The following is a 13,692-nucleotide window of genomic DNA, read 5'->3' on the forward strand; positions in this document are numbered from 1 at the left end:
TTTTTAGAATTCTCAGCTTTTCTGCTCTGGTTTCTCCCCATCTTTGTGGTTTTTATCTACCTTTGGTCTTTGATGTTGGTGACCTACAGATGAGTTTTTGTTGTAGATATCCTTTTTGTTGATATTGATGCTATTCCTTTCTGTTTGTTAGTCTTCCCTCTAACAGTCAGGTCCCTTAGGTGCAGGTCTGTTGGAGTTTACTGGAGGTCCGCTCCAGACACTGTTTGCCTGGGTATCACCAGCAGAGGCTGCAGAACAGCAAATATTGCTGCCTGATCCTTTCTCTGGAAGCTTTGTCCCAGAAGGGCACCCACCTATATGAGGCAACTGTCAGCCCCTACTAGGAGCTGTCTCCCAGTTAGGCTACATGGGGGTCAGGGACCCATTTGAAGAGGCAGTCTGTCCATTCTCAGAGTTCAAACACCATGCTGGGAGTACCACTGCTCTCCTCAGAGCTGCCAGACAGGGATGTTTAAATCTGCAGAAGTTTCTGCTGTCTTTTGTTTAGCTATGCCCTGCCCACAGAAGCGGGGTCTGTAGAGGCAGTAGGCCTTGCTGAGCTATGGTGGACTCCACCCAGTTTGAGCTTCCCAGCTGCTTTGTTACCTACTCAAGCCTCAGCAATGGCAGATGCCCCTACCCCAGCCACACTGCAGCCTCACAGGTCGACCTCAGACTGCCGTGCTAGCAGTGAGCAGAGCTCCATGGGCGTGGGACCCACTGAGCCAGGCACAGGAGAAAATCTCCTGGTCTGCCAGTTGCTAAGACTGTGGGAAAAGTGCAGTATTTGAGCGGCAGTGTCCCGTTTTTCCAGGTATAGTTTGTCACAGCTTCCCTTGGCTAGGAAAGGGAAATCCCCCGACCCCTTGCACTTCCCAGGTGAGGCGATGCCCCCTCCGCTTCAGCTCGCCCTCCATGGGCTGCACCCACTGTCCAATCAGTCCTAATGAGATGAACCAGGTACCTCAGTTGGAAATGCAGAAATCACCTGTCTTCTGCCTCGATCACACTGGGAGCTGCAGACTCAAGCTGTTCCTATTCAGCCATCTTGGAACGGGAACCCGAACTATGTCAGATTTATGTATTGTTCATTCTTACACTAGGATCCCAGCTTTATGTTTCAATTAAGCTCCCCATTTTATTTCTAGCAGCCTATCTTCTGTATTGCCATTAAAATTTAAATCTTAGTCTCTGACATTTAGAAGAAATCCTTTAAGTTCTGGCATTCTGTTATTTCTCAGGATTTCTACCTTTACACCAGCTCATAAATGCACCTTACAATGTTTTAAAAATATTTTATCCAGTTTTTAGTCAATTTAGAGAGCCATATAGGATAACTTGTATGAAATTCTCTTAAAAATACAAAATCCCCCATTTTATTGCTAACTCACCTTTATTAATTTTTTAAATTATTGAATTTTGTATTTATTTGGTATTGAATCAGTTTATTCAATATGATTATCCATTGATTTTATTTTCACATATCAGTGAGCAATGTTATTTGCAATTAGTGATCTTTTTCTTCTTTTCTTTTCAACGACTATACCACTCATTTCTGTTTTACATCTTATTTAATTTTCTAGAATTTTTAGAACAATCAAAAACAATAATGGCATGATAGGTCTCCTTGTCTTATTTGTAATTTTAATTTTAAAGTCTTCTAGTGTTTTTCATTAAGTATGATAATTGCTTTCATATTAAAATAGTTTATTATGTTAAATAAGTATCTGTTTCTAATTTACAAAATATTGTAAGAAGCAGTTTTATCATATATTTGGTATTTAATAGGATTCCCATATGATTTTTATTGTTTACCATATTATTGTTATATATTCCTAGAATTCCTAAAATTAAACCATTCTGAAATAATACCTACTGGGTAGCAGTATATCTTACACTGATGAATTAAATGTGTGCATGGGGTTTTTCAAACATTAGCATCTACATGCATGCATAAAATTGTTGATTTTGTTTTATTGTACTCTTAGTCCAGTTTGGCAATCACATAAATTAGAAAAATTTCACCAGTGTTTATGTATTAAATTTCTATAATGTGGAACTTCTTTTTCCTTAAAACATTGAAAGAACTGACTTGTAAAACTATCTGGGCTTAGAACTTTTTTGGGAGTTAACTATTTGAAAGCATTTTTCATCTTTGTCATTACTATTGTTCCAGTCAGGTCATCCACCTCTCCTTGAGTTAATTTTAATTATTTTTCCCCCATCAATATAATAATATTTGTTAAGCTATTTTATAGTTTACCACTGAATTCTACATAGCAGTTTTTATATTTGAATCTCTATATGTGCTATAACAAGAGGAAACTCTGGTGCATCCATCCAATTTTCTTGGAATTGTAGGTATAATCACTTCTGTTGCACTCTCCAGAAAAAATATGGAAACAAACACTCCTTGCCTCAAGAGACAATTGGCGAGATTAAAGAAAGCCTTATATCTAATGGCCCAAATTTAGCAGGAGTTAAGTAATAAGGTGCCACCTTTATGCTATATTGTTATCTGGCTTCCTCTTTTGCTTCCCTGTGCTCAGACATGGCAGGCCTTGAGCTCCTGGTTTCTACATGGCAATCAGACTTTGTAAACCTTGGCAAATGTCAGTCACTGTTATTTCTACCCCCAGATCCTCCAATGTAATTTGTGAGTTATCTTCAGTTAATTTGACTGGAGAGAATGGAAAAATTCACCCTGGCTTAAAACTCAAGCCTCATTTCTCACTTTAATCTTTATTATGGAGCCCTTTACTCAGAGAGTCATTTTAGTGGACCTCACTAAATCTGATAAGCTGATTCAAAATAGGCCTTACTCTATGAGCCAGGACTCTGAAGGGAAAAAGGAGTTCCTGATTTCCCAAACATAATGCTCAACTTGTTAGAAACTCCTTGTTTTCCATTTTTTTTTTTTTTTTTTTTTTTTTTTAAGACAGAGTCTCACTTTGTCGCTCAGGCTGGAGGACAGTGGCACAATCTCAGCTCACTGCAACCTCCGCCTCCCAGGTTCACGTGATTCTCACGCTTCAGCCTCCTGAGTAGCTGGGATTACAGGCATGCGCAACTACGCCCAGCTAATTTTTGTATTTTTCAGTGGAGACGGGGTTTTACCCCGTTAGCCAGGCTGGTCTTGAACTCCTAAGCTCAAGTGATCCACCTGCCTCAGCCTCCCAGAGTGCTGGGATTACAGGGGTGAGCTACCATACTCGGCCACCATTCTTAATTTTATGTGTTTGTGGTTCACATAAACACATAAATTCATTACCCAGCAATTTGCATGTTGTTTCACAGTCTGAAATAGGAGATTCAGTCTGGGTCAAAAGCAACTGTAAAGACCTCAACTGCCTGACTTTACAGGTCTTCGTCCTAATGTTCCTCTAGTCACATGGCATATCTTCTTTCCATAAACTTGCTCCTTTCTGCTAGCTTCTTTAGCCTTTAACAAAAATTTCCTCTCTCTCAACTGTGTTTCATAGACTTCTACTTATTCATGGCATTCATTTGATCATAATCTTTAATGGTTCTTTCTCCAGCTCATGACTTTTCAATCCCTTCCCTGATGCAAACTGCCAGATTATCTCAGTATTTCCAGTTCAGACTCAGGAAGTGGAAAATCTTACAAGCCCAGCTCATCCCTTCATCCCATGCCACATCATAGATCCCAAGAAGCTTAGGAAAGGATGAGGGCATAGGGCAAGTCAAGTGTCTGTCTCCAGGCCTACCATCTCCTTTTGGCCACCTCAAAAATAGCTCAAAATTAACACGTCGAATTATTGATCCACACCTCCATCTTTATTCTCTTCCCCATCTCTGCAATGTACACCATGATCTGCCAAGTGTGCTACCGTCAGTTCTTCCCTTTCCCTCATCACCCCATGCAAGCAATCTCATCCATCAACTCTCATCAGTTCTTTCTCTAAAGCAGATACTAAATCCATCTTCATCTCCATTAACACCACCTTGATCCAGGATACTGCTGTTTCTTGTCTGAATTACTACAGCAGCCTTCTAACAGCTTCCTAACCACTTGTTGCACTTTCTATTATTTCCATCATTCAATCCATATTCTACACAGCAGAGGTAATGATCATAAAATATAAATTCAGTCACATAGGTCCCTCAAAATCCTTCAGTAGCCTCCTATTTCTCTTAGAATGAAATCCAGTCTTTTCCCACATCTGATACAGCTTTCAGCGATCTGATTCTGGCTAATCTCTCAAACCTCATCTTGCAGTATTCTCCCCACACTGGCAATGTTCCAGTCACACCAGCCTTGCTTCAGTGACTCAGGATCCCTGAAGTTCTTTTCTGCCTCAGGGTCTTTGCACATGCCTCTGCTTGCTTGGTGTTCCCATGCTTTCTCACTTGCTTTAGGTCCCAGCTGAAATGTGATTTCCTCAGAAAGGGCTTGGCCACCCTAAACGAAAGGGAATCTCCCCCAACTTGTAGCTCTTTATTTTACCCCCTTATGTCTTCATATTTTTGCCCTCCTCCTCTCTAAATTATTGGGGGGAAAAATTTCAAAGAACACAAAAAAAGCAAAAGCCAAAAGGAGAGCCCCAAAAAAAAACCTTAAAGATAAGAAAAATGAAAAAAAGACAAGAAATTAAGAGGAAATAGGCATGAAAGTATTAGCATTTATGAAAAATAAGTTCATAAAATTTTTAAATACATGTAAATGTTATACAACCCTAAAGCAAACATTCTTACTACTTATTTCTAACTCTTAGAGAATGATTTCTAACTTCACCTTCAAGATAAGTCATCTTTCTTTGAATTCCAGTAAGTATAATATTCACTAGTGTAAGAACTTACCAAAATGAAGGCTCGAAATGAGTTAGAAGCATTTGAAAAAGTCATTATGAGCCCCTAGAAGAGTCTAATGCTTCTTTTCTCATTGTAAGTTTGCATAGCAAGGATCTAAGACAAGTTTTAAAATAAAACAACCCTCTCTTAGGGCCATGGGTACATGAGGCATCATTTATCCACAATAGCCTGGCCCTCTCGCCTCCCTTTGTCCTCTGCAATGCCTCTTTGTAAATCACAGGTGTTTGTGGGCATAAAGCCCATCAGAAGGGAGTTTATTGTGAAGAGTTCTTTCTTTGCCACTTGTTCTAAACCTGTTCAGAGAGTGCTCCATGCCTTAGACGAAATCTCCATAAAAATCAAGAAACAAGAAGTTTTCTGTACGTCTGTACAACAGCCACACTATGACATTAGTTTCGACAGCTCTCTGACCCTGTATTGTCCCAACTTTATTCACCAGTCTCTTTTTCTCTTTGTCTCTCCATTCCTTTTTTTAAGCCTTTATTGGCATTTTTTTTATCTACTGTAAAATAAAAAGGAGGAGGATGGGTGGGGCTTTTTTTTAAGCACACTATGTGGCAGATAAAAAAAAAAAAAAAAAAACACTATCTGCAGTTACTGTAGTAATGGTTTCAAAAAACACCTGCAAATCAAAGAAAGACACCACGGCAGTGTCTTCAGATTTTTTTTTTTCCTCTTCTTCTCTTAAATTTCCTTCTTGGCCATTATAGAGTAGGCCCGGCAATGAATTTATGTGACAGCTATGAAGTTACTATTAAAATTGTGAATAGTGCCTAGCAGTTTTCATGCCCTTAGTATAAGATCGCCTCAATTTGCCACACAGCGGTGAATAGGGTAAAGAAGGGAGGGGGTGTCGAATGAATGGGAGGAGGAGGTTATGTGAATGGGAGGGTTTCCCGGGAGGGGGCAGCACAGTTGTCATAGGGGGAAGAGTGATTTATTTTTGAAATTCCAGAAAGGAAGACCAAAAGAAGCTGCCTAAAAGATCCTGAAGTGCGGGGTGGGGGGGATGTGAGATAAATAATATGTCTACACACATTTAGCAAGTGTCAAGGCCAGCTCTAGAAGTAGGGACAGGGTGGGGGCGGCGGTGGTAAATCCATTCCTCTGGTCTTCCAAGATTCAATATTAAATGCCAGCAGGGAGCAGATGTGGGCAGGGGCTGCAGAATAGGGGTAAGGAGCACGGAAGGAGGGGTTAAGCGTTTATCTCAATGGAAATTAACCACTTGGGGGGAATTAGAAGAGAGCTGGAGCGGGCGGGGAAGGTCGGGGGAGAAGCAGGACAGGGAGATTGTCTCTCCGTGTAGAGAGGAACTTTCCTGGTGCCGAGATCTGGGGAGGGCATTCAGTGAAATGAGGTGAGTAGGGCTGCAAAGAGCAAGGCGGGGTGTGCCCTTCACCGCCCCCCACCGCTCCGCCCGGCCCCTCCCCTTGCCCAGCCCCTCCCCCGCCCCCCCTTCCCGTATTAGCATGCGGGCAGCGGCGAGGCGGCCGGGCGGGGAGGGCGGCGGTGGCATCGCCGCGCGGGGCGCATTGTGGGCCGCGCTCGCCTCCGCGGGGGACCATCTGCTCGCTGTCAATGCATCACCTGCTCGTCTGGGCCGTCGCCGGGGCAACGGGGGGCGGGGGATTAAGGAGCGTGTGCGTCTGGGTCCGGGCCGAGGCGGCAGGGTGGGGGTGGGGGTGGGGGTGGGGGTTGGGGTGGGGGTTGGGGTGGGGGTTGGGGCGGGGGCGGAGCGCTCCTCGGCCCCCCCAGGCCCCTGCCCCTGGTCGACCCGCTCAGAGGACCGGCGACCACTGCGACGGGTTCCGCTCCTAGCCGCCACTCCTTGGCCTTTGCTCCCGTGCTGCCTGTTTTCGCCGGCGCGGCTGGAGTCCCGGGGAGCGGCAGAGAGCAAACGGTCCGGCCCTGCCTCACCCTGCTAGGGGTCGAGTCCCGCGCTCCCCGCGTCTACCTGGAGCTGCAGGGTCCCTGTCCGGCCGCGCTGCCCGCAGCCTCCTCCACGGGAGCTGGCGCACTTGGCTGGGTCCTGGGGACGCAGCACAGCGCGGTTCCAAGCGCCCCGCGGTCGCCAGGCAACCACAATGGGGCCTTCTTGCCGTGAGACCCTCTCCCGGCCTGTCACCAAAGTCACAGAAAACTTTCACACCTCTCATCTGACACTGTGGCCTGTGCACGACGCCAAGCACTGGAGAAGCCTTCGACATCAGAATATGAGTGGCACTTGTTCTGGGGGCCGGCAGGGGGGTCCCGATGTTTATCAAACGGGTTGATTTTCCACGGAGGGGGTAGTTCTGGAGGTAGTAGTCCCAGAAATCCTGTAATTCCCCCTTCCACCTACTCATCTTCCTGGAATTGTAAACGATTTTGAATAGAGGAGAAGCGCATCCAGGAGTAATGCAGCCAACAGCAGGGGGCAGAGCAAGGCTGTAGACTACAGTGGCCATTAGGGGACACTATTAATCCAAAGTCATGCTATTTGGTTTAGAAACTTTTGACAAATTTTACTCTCTGCTCTTCCCAATCTCTATCCCTACCTCCGGCGGGTCAAGGACATTTAGCTGCACCAACAAAGGTCGTTCTCATCTGCCTGAGGAGTCCACACACTTCAACAAAGGGCTGGTTAACACCCCCTAATTCCTGCCCATAAGCTATCCATAGACTGCACAGAACCAAAGAGTTAAGTCTTCATCACAATTCGTAATATATAAATATTTTTTCTGGGTTACCTAATTACTGGACACTCTTCTGCAGAATCACAGGACCAGCAGAAAGTGGACATTCACACCTGAGTCCCAGGATGGACACCCCCACACACACACACCCACATCTAAAATATTATATTTCTAGCCAGGAAAGAAAGAAAAAAAAAAAACCCTGCTTGTTTTTAAAGACTCTGAGTCCTGTTAGATCTCATTTAAAGGTCTAGCAACTCTTGGGAAGCCAACAGCCTTTCTCTGACTTAACTTAGCAATTCAAACCCATTTTCTGCATTTCTTTCTTTAAAAAAAAAAAAAAAAAAAGTTTGTGCTGTTGACCCTATGTTCATCTTTTCCACCTAAAATCTTGTGATCATCGAGTAAAACTTCTCTCATCCTTTTATAATTTCTAGGTAGAAACACCATGAATCAGGCTAATTTTATGATTAAAATGCGGTTTTTTTAATTTGCTGTGACCACACAGAAAATGACAGTTCCACTAATGTATCATTTTCTTTTTATCATTTGTATGTAAGAGAGAAAAGTTAACTATCAAAATATCCATAGCTTTGACATAATAGATGAAGGGGGAAAGGTTTATACGTATAAACTTACTCCAAAGATAAAATTCTACCCATCCTTTTACTTTAATTAATGACTTCCATAACTTAAAGTTGAGAGTTCTGAGAAGACGTGCCCATCGATCTACAAGGTACTCCTAAATACATAGAATCATGGCATCATTCCAACTTACAGAAGGGATGAGCTGAGTCCAACCCTCTTATGTATAGATAAGGTAGCGAGCCCCAAAATGGTAAGACTGGCCCAAGACTGTACTGCTAGTGGCCAGAGATGCCCAGTGCTCTCTTAATCCCAACAACATCACAGAGGTACAGCTTTGCACACCAAAAACACCTGAAAATGCCCTTTGTCTATTCTGTTACCATTCCTACAGCTGCTGGCTTCACTACAGAAATGAGAACTCTTCATCAATTTCAGCAAACAATCCTTGGGTACCTACCATGTATCAGGCAAAATAGACAAAGATCCCCATCCCTGTAGAGCTCATTCTTTTGTGGTGCAAACAGATTTTAAAAGAAAGAAAAGGCTGGGTGCAGTGGCTCACGCCTGTAATCTGAACACTTTGGGAGGCTGAGGCAGACGGATCACTAGGTCTGGAGATCGAGACCATCCTGGCTAACATGGTGAAACCTGTCTCTACTAAAAAACATACAAAAAAGTAGCCGGGCATGGTGGCACACACCTGTAGTCCCAGCTACTCAGGAGGCTGAGGCACAAGAATTGCTTGAACCCGGGAGGTGGAGTTTGCAGTGAACCGAGATGGTGCCACTTCACTCCAGCCTAGGTGACAGAGCGACACCAAGAAAGAAAGAAAGAAAGAAAGAAAGAAAGAAAGAAAGAAAGAAAGAAAGAAAGAAAGAAAGAAAGAAAGAAAGAAAGAAAGAAAGAAAGAAAGAAAGAAAGAGAGAGAGAGAGAGAGAGAGAGAGAGAGAGAGAGAGAGAGAGAGAGAGAGAGAGAGAGAGGGAGGGAGGGAGGGAGGGAGGGAGGGAGGGAGGGAGGGAGGGAGGGAGGGAAAGGAAGGAAGGAAGGAAGGAAGGAAGGAAGGAAGGAAGGAAGGAAGGAAGGAGAAAAGAAAGAAAGAGAAAGAAAGAGAGAGAAAGAGAGAGAGAGAAAGAAAGAAAGGAAGGAAGAAAGGAGGTAAGGAAGGGAAGGAAGGAAAGGAAGGAAAGGACGGAAAGGACGGAAAGGAAGGATGGAAAGAAAGGAAGGAAAGGAAGGAAGGAAAGGAGGGAGGGAGGGAGGGAAGGAAGGAAGGAAGGAAAAAGAAAAGAAAGAAAGAAGGAAAGAAAGAAAGAAAGAAAGGGGGGGAGGTAGGGAGGGAGGGAGGGAGGGAGGGAGGGAGGGAGAACTATTCATTTATTGAACATCTAATCAGCTAATATGAGAGGGAAAATATATTTACAAATAAGATATGGATGTCAACCTTAAAAACAGAAGAGCATACATGAGAATCAGAACAATGCAATCAACTAGAAAATATTATCAATATGACAAAGTATCATGAAGTACAGAGGAGACATCAGGTAGTTTTGCCTGGGCAATGTAATAGAGAAGATGTCATAAATTCGGCTATATAATAGCAGTCCCTGACACCTAAACAGGGTATGGCACATAGCAGATGCTCAATAAATAGTTGTTGGATGAATGCATGAATGAACAAATGAATAATGCATTTTCCAAATAGGCAAAAGGAGGAAGATATTCCAGGCAAAGATATCACAGAATATGAAAATGTGGTACATATATAAGATGGATATTGTATGTACCTGAAGATATTCCAGGCAAAGTATCACAGTATATGAAAATGTGGTACATATATACTATGGGATATTAGACATAAAAAGAAGATTTCCCCACTTGTGACAACGTGGATGAGTCTAGAGGGCATTAGGTTAAATAAACTGGCCACAGAAGGACACACACTGCATGATCTCACTTATATATGGAATATTAAAAAGTCTAACTCAACCCAAATGCCCATCAATGACAGACTGGATAAAGAAAATGTGGTACATATACACCATGGAATACTATGCAGCCATAAAAAGGAACAAGATCATGGCCTTTGCAGGTACATGGATGGAGCTGGAAGCCATTATCCTCAGCAAACTAACACTAGAACAGAAAACACTGCATGTTCTCACTTATAAATGGAAGCTGAACAATGAGAACACATGGACACAGGGAGGGAAACAACACACACTGGGGCCTGTTGGGGGGATGGGTGGGGGGAGGGACAGCATTAGGAAAAATAGCTAATGCATGCTCAGCTTAATACCTAGGTGATGGGTTGATAGATGCAGCAAACCACCGTGGCACACATTTACCTATGTAACAAACCTGCACATCCTGCACATGTACCCCAGAACTTAAAATAAAAAATAATTTTAAAAAAAAGTCTTAACTCACACAAGCAGAGGGTAGAATGGTAGTTACTACAGGATGGGGAGTGAGGAGGATGGGGAGTGAGGGAAATGGGGAGATGTTAGTCAAAGGGGATAAACTTTCAGTTATAAGATAAGTAAGTTCTGGTGATCTAATATACATCATGCTGACTAAAATTAATAGTGCTGTATTACATACTTGAAATATGCTAAGACAGTTCTCACCACCACACACCAAAAATGGTAATTATATGAGGTGATGGATGTCCTCATTAGCTTGATTGTCATCATTTCACAATGTAGACGTATATCAAATCATTACATTGTACACCTCAAATGTATAAAGTTTTTATTTGTCAATTATACCACACCAAATCTGGGCACAATTTTTTTGAGGAAAGATATCACAGTATGAACACAGGTTTAGGGGCATCTGTATTTAAGGAGTGATGAGTGAGCCATGAACTGTGAGCAAAACAAAACAATAGAGAAGAAAAAAGGAAGATGGCACACTGTCTTGGAGGTATGTTGAGAAGGGATTTGACTACCATGCCAAGAATGTGGATTTTGTCCTGAGGACCAATAGTTTTTCAACAGCAGCACACTTGTTTTAAGCAGAATCTCGTAAGAAACCCAATAGGATAAAACTGATCCATATAGAGCTGTCCTAATAGAAGCAGGGATAGGCCCCCTGCCCACAATCTCACCATCCAGGCATGGCTGGGGACTCTATATTGTCCCTTGAAATACTGTTTGAACATCAATATAACTGGCAATGAGTCATCTTTGAACATTGTCAGACATAAGAATGTGAGTTTGGAAGGAAAAGAGAAGTCAAGAAGAGCAGTTAGAATGTCATTGAAATTGTCCAAGCACAAAATAATGAGAACTTAAATTAGATCAGTAACATTCATAGTGAAATGGAAATATAAAGAGATTTCAAAAATAGAATCCTTCATATACATGGTCATCCTGCTGCAGAAAAAAATAATTTTACCTCTGGTACATCTAAGTTTGGATATCTTTTTAAATGAAATTTATTATAAACTTCAGCCTTTTAACTGTTACTATGGCTAACACATTCTCACACTTGCAAAAGTTTATGAAAAAACACAAATTCCTTTGCAGCAAACTGCTTAAATGATGGTTCATATGTCAGAGTATGGATTTTGGGATCCTGAGAAAAGCCAATGGAAGCTATAGAAAGATAGCAAAAAGTGAAGCATGTTTGAAAGATATCTAATACTCCTTTCATTTACTAACCTGGCATACCAATTTTTGAGCAATGATCAAAACCATCATGACCCTTTCCCTACACTCCCTCAAATGTAAGCATTCAAGCTTTTTCTTAAAAGTTACATAAAATTATTCATTACCCACTTACAATTCGTTACAATTGCCCAGTAAAAGCTCCTCCTGGGTAGAAGGTTTGTGACTTAAGGAATTCATGACACTCCTGCATTAGGTAAAACGAAGATATGCTCACACAAATAAGCTAATAAGAGAGGCAGCAAAAGAGAACTGAGAAGCCAGAGAAATCCACATGATGAAGATACCTGGCATTTAGCCAAAAGTAAAAACTATAAATATTAATCAGATGAGAATCAGTGTCACTTTACTGCAAGAATGTTCTGTAATTAAAAGGGTAGGTATTGTGTTGTGCATGTTAGCACAATTGCCGCCAATAATATTGGATGCCAGTAGCTCCCGATTACTGCAAAGAGCACAGATTCCTAAGGATGTCGCTTAGCAGAAAGTTTACTAAATATCAACTGTTTATGTCAACTTCAAGTGATACTGCAAAGTAAAGGAAGAAGAAATATCAGGTTTCAATATTGTGTTCCTGTCTTTAAAAGACAAGAAAAGGCAAGAAAAGAAACCTTCCTTGGACATCTATTATAAGCCAGGCATTTGCTAGGCGCTTTCCAGACATAATGTCTTTGAATCCTTACCTCAATCCTGCAGAAGAGGTGTCATCATAATCACATTTCAAAGATGCAGCTATTCCAAAGTTGGCTTTGTCATCCAAGATGTGGCTGTTGTTGTGCATGTCTGAAGTGGAGCAGAGGTGACATGTCCCTGAAGTTGATAAAGTCACAAGATTGTGAGACTGCAGTGCTTCATGGATCATCCCTGTGGGTCGATGGGCCTTGGAGTGGATGAAAGGCATGGGAGGGAGATACCGAAGCTCTCATTTGGGTAAATCAGCAGTAAATCTACTCAGTGGTCAGGCAAAGGAGGTTTGGGCAACATACTGGGAGTGTCAAAAAAAAAAAAAGGGAGGATAATTGAAAATCAGAGTAGCAATGGTTGGAAGAGGCAAAAGGAGACAAAAGTGTCCCGTTCCCTTTCTTTCCTCTATTCCTAGACATAGGGATAAGAGATGATGAACAGCCTCCACTACTGAAGGGTGCTAAATGGTAAATACTCCCACTATGGTGGATTTCAAGCTCTCATGATGTTAGTGAGCGCAGAGTTGGGAAAAGATGTGCACAATCAGCTCTGATGATCCAGTGCCAGTTAACGCCAGCACAGTACTGCCCTTTCCCATGTCATAGCTTCCCGTCGCTTCTTCCCACCTGTTCTTGCTCACAGATAAAGCTGTTAAGTTGTGCAGACTGTGCACATTGCGCAACTCTAGTGTTGCCATTTTCATCACAGCCGTCATTGACATATATAATTTAATATGACAATTTTCCGTTAGAAAGCTGTGTAGAGCAAAGGAGACCCTTTCCTAATTTGCACAAAAGCACCATTTGGGTTGGTTTTCATGCTGCTCAAAGACCACATACTGGAAGTCACAAGCAAAATTCAGCCCACAGACATTTTTTCTTTAACTCACATTGGGTTTTTAAAAAGACATTTTTTTAAACTAGCTTGCCAACATTTAAAAGTCAGGAAACCAAAATCCAAATTACTAAATTATCTTGGAAAAATCAAAGCAAGCTGCACTACATTGAAAGCAATAACAAAGAAAGTACCTATGCCTAGATCAAGGTAGGCATTCAAAAGATGTCAGGATCCTTCAGCCCACCCTGGCTAATGTTTTGTACTCACCTTTTTTATCATTATATCCTGGAAGCCACATCATCTGGACTCTATGTTCCTCTGTGGCTCCTCCCTTAGCTTCTGTCAGTTTCTAGAACAATCTTTGCACCTCAGGGCTTTGCACTTGCCCATCTTCTTCCTG

At 42.3% G+C, this 13,692-nt stretch overlaps 1 protein-coding gene across 4 annotated transcripts in view; it reads right to left on the reverse strand.

Moving 5' to 3' along the window:
* C11H12orf42 (chromosome 11 C12orf42 homolog) overlaps positions 1 to 12,720 on the reverse strand; it is a 193,170-nt gene extending 180,450 nt beyond the window's left edge. For 2 of the 4 annotated variants that reach the window (XM_045365795.3, XM_005572052.5), the window contains exon 1: positions 6,791 to 7,232. The gene's annotated coding sequence lies outside the window, so the exon portion shown is untranslated. Of the gene's footprint in view, positions 1 to 6,790; positions 7,233 to 12,454 lie in introns of those variants that run through there. The other 2 variants (XM_005572046.5, XM_005572047.5) reach the window with 2 other exon arrangements.
* Between the last annotated feature and the right edge of the window lie 972 nt (positions 12,721 to 13,692).

The sequence above is a fragment of the Macaca fascicularis genome, chromosome 11 (genome assembly GCF_037993035.2).
Source record: "Macaca fascicularis isolate 582-1 chromosome 11, T2T-MFA8v1.1".
Classification (NCBI taxonomy): Eukaryota; Metazoa; Chordata; class Mammalia; order Primates; family Cercopithecidae; genus Macaca; species Macaca fascicularis.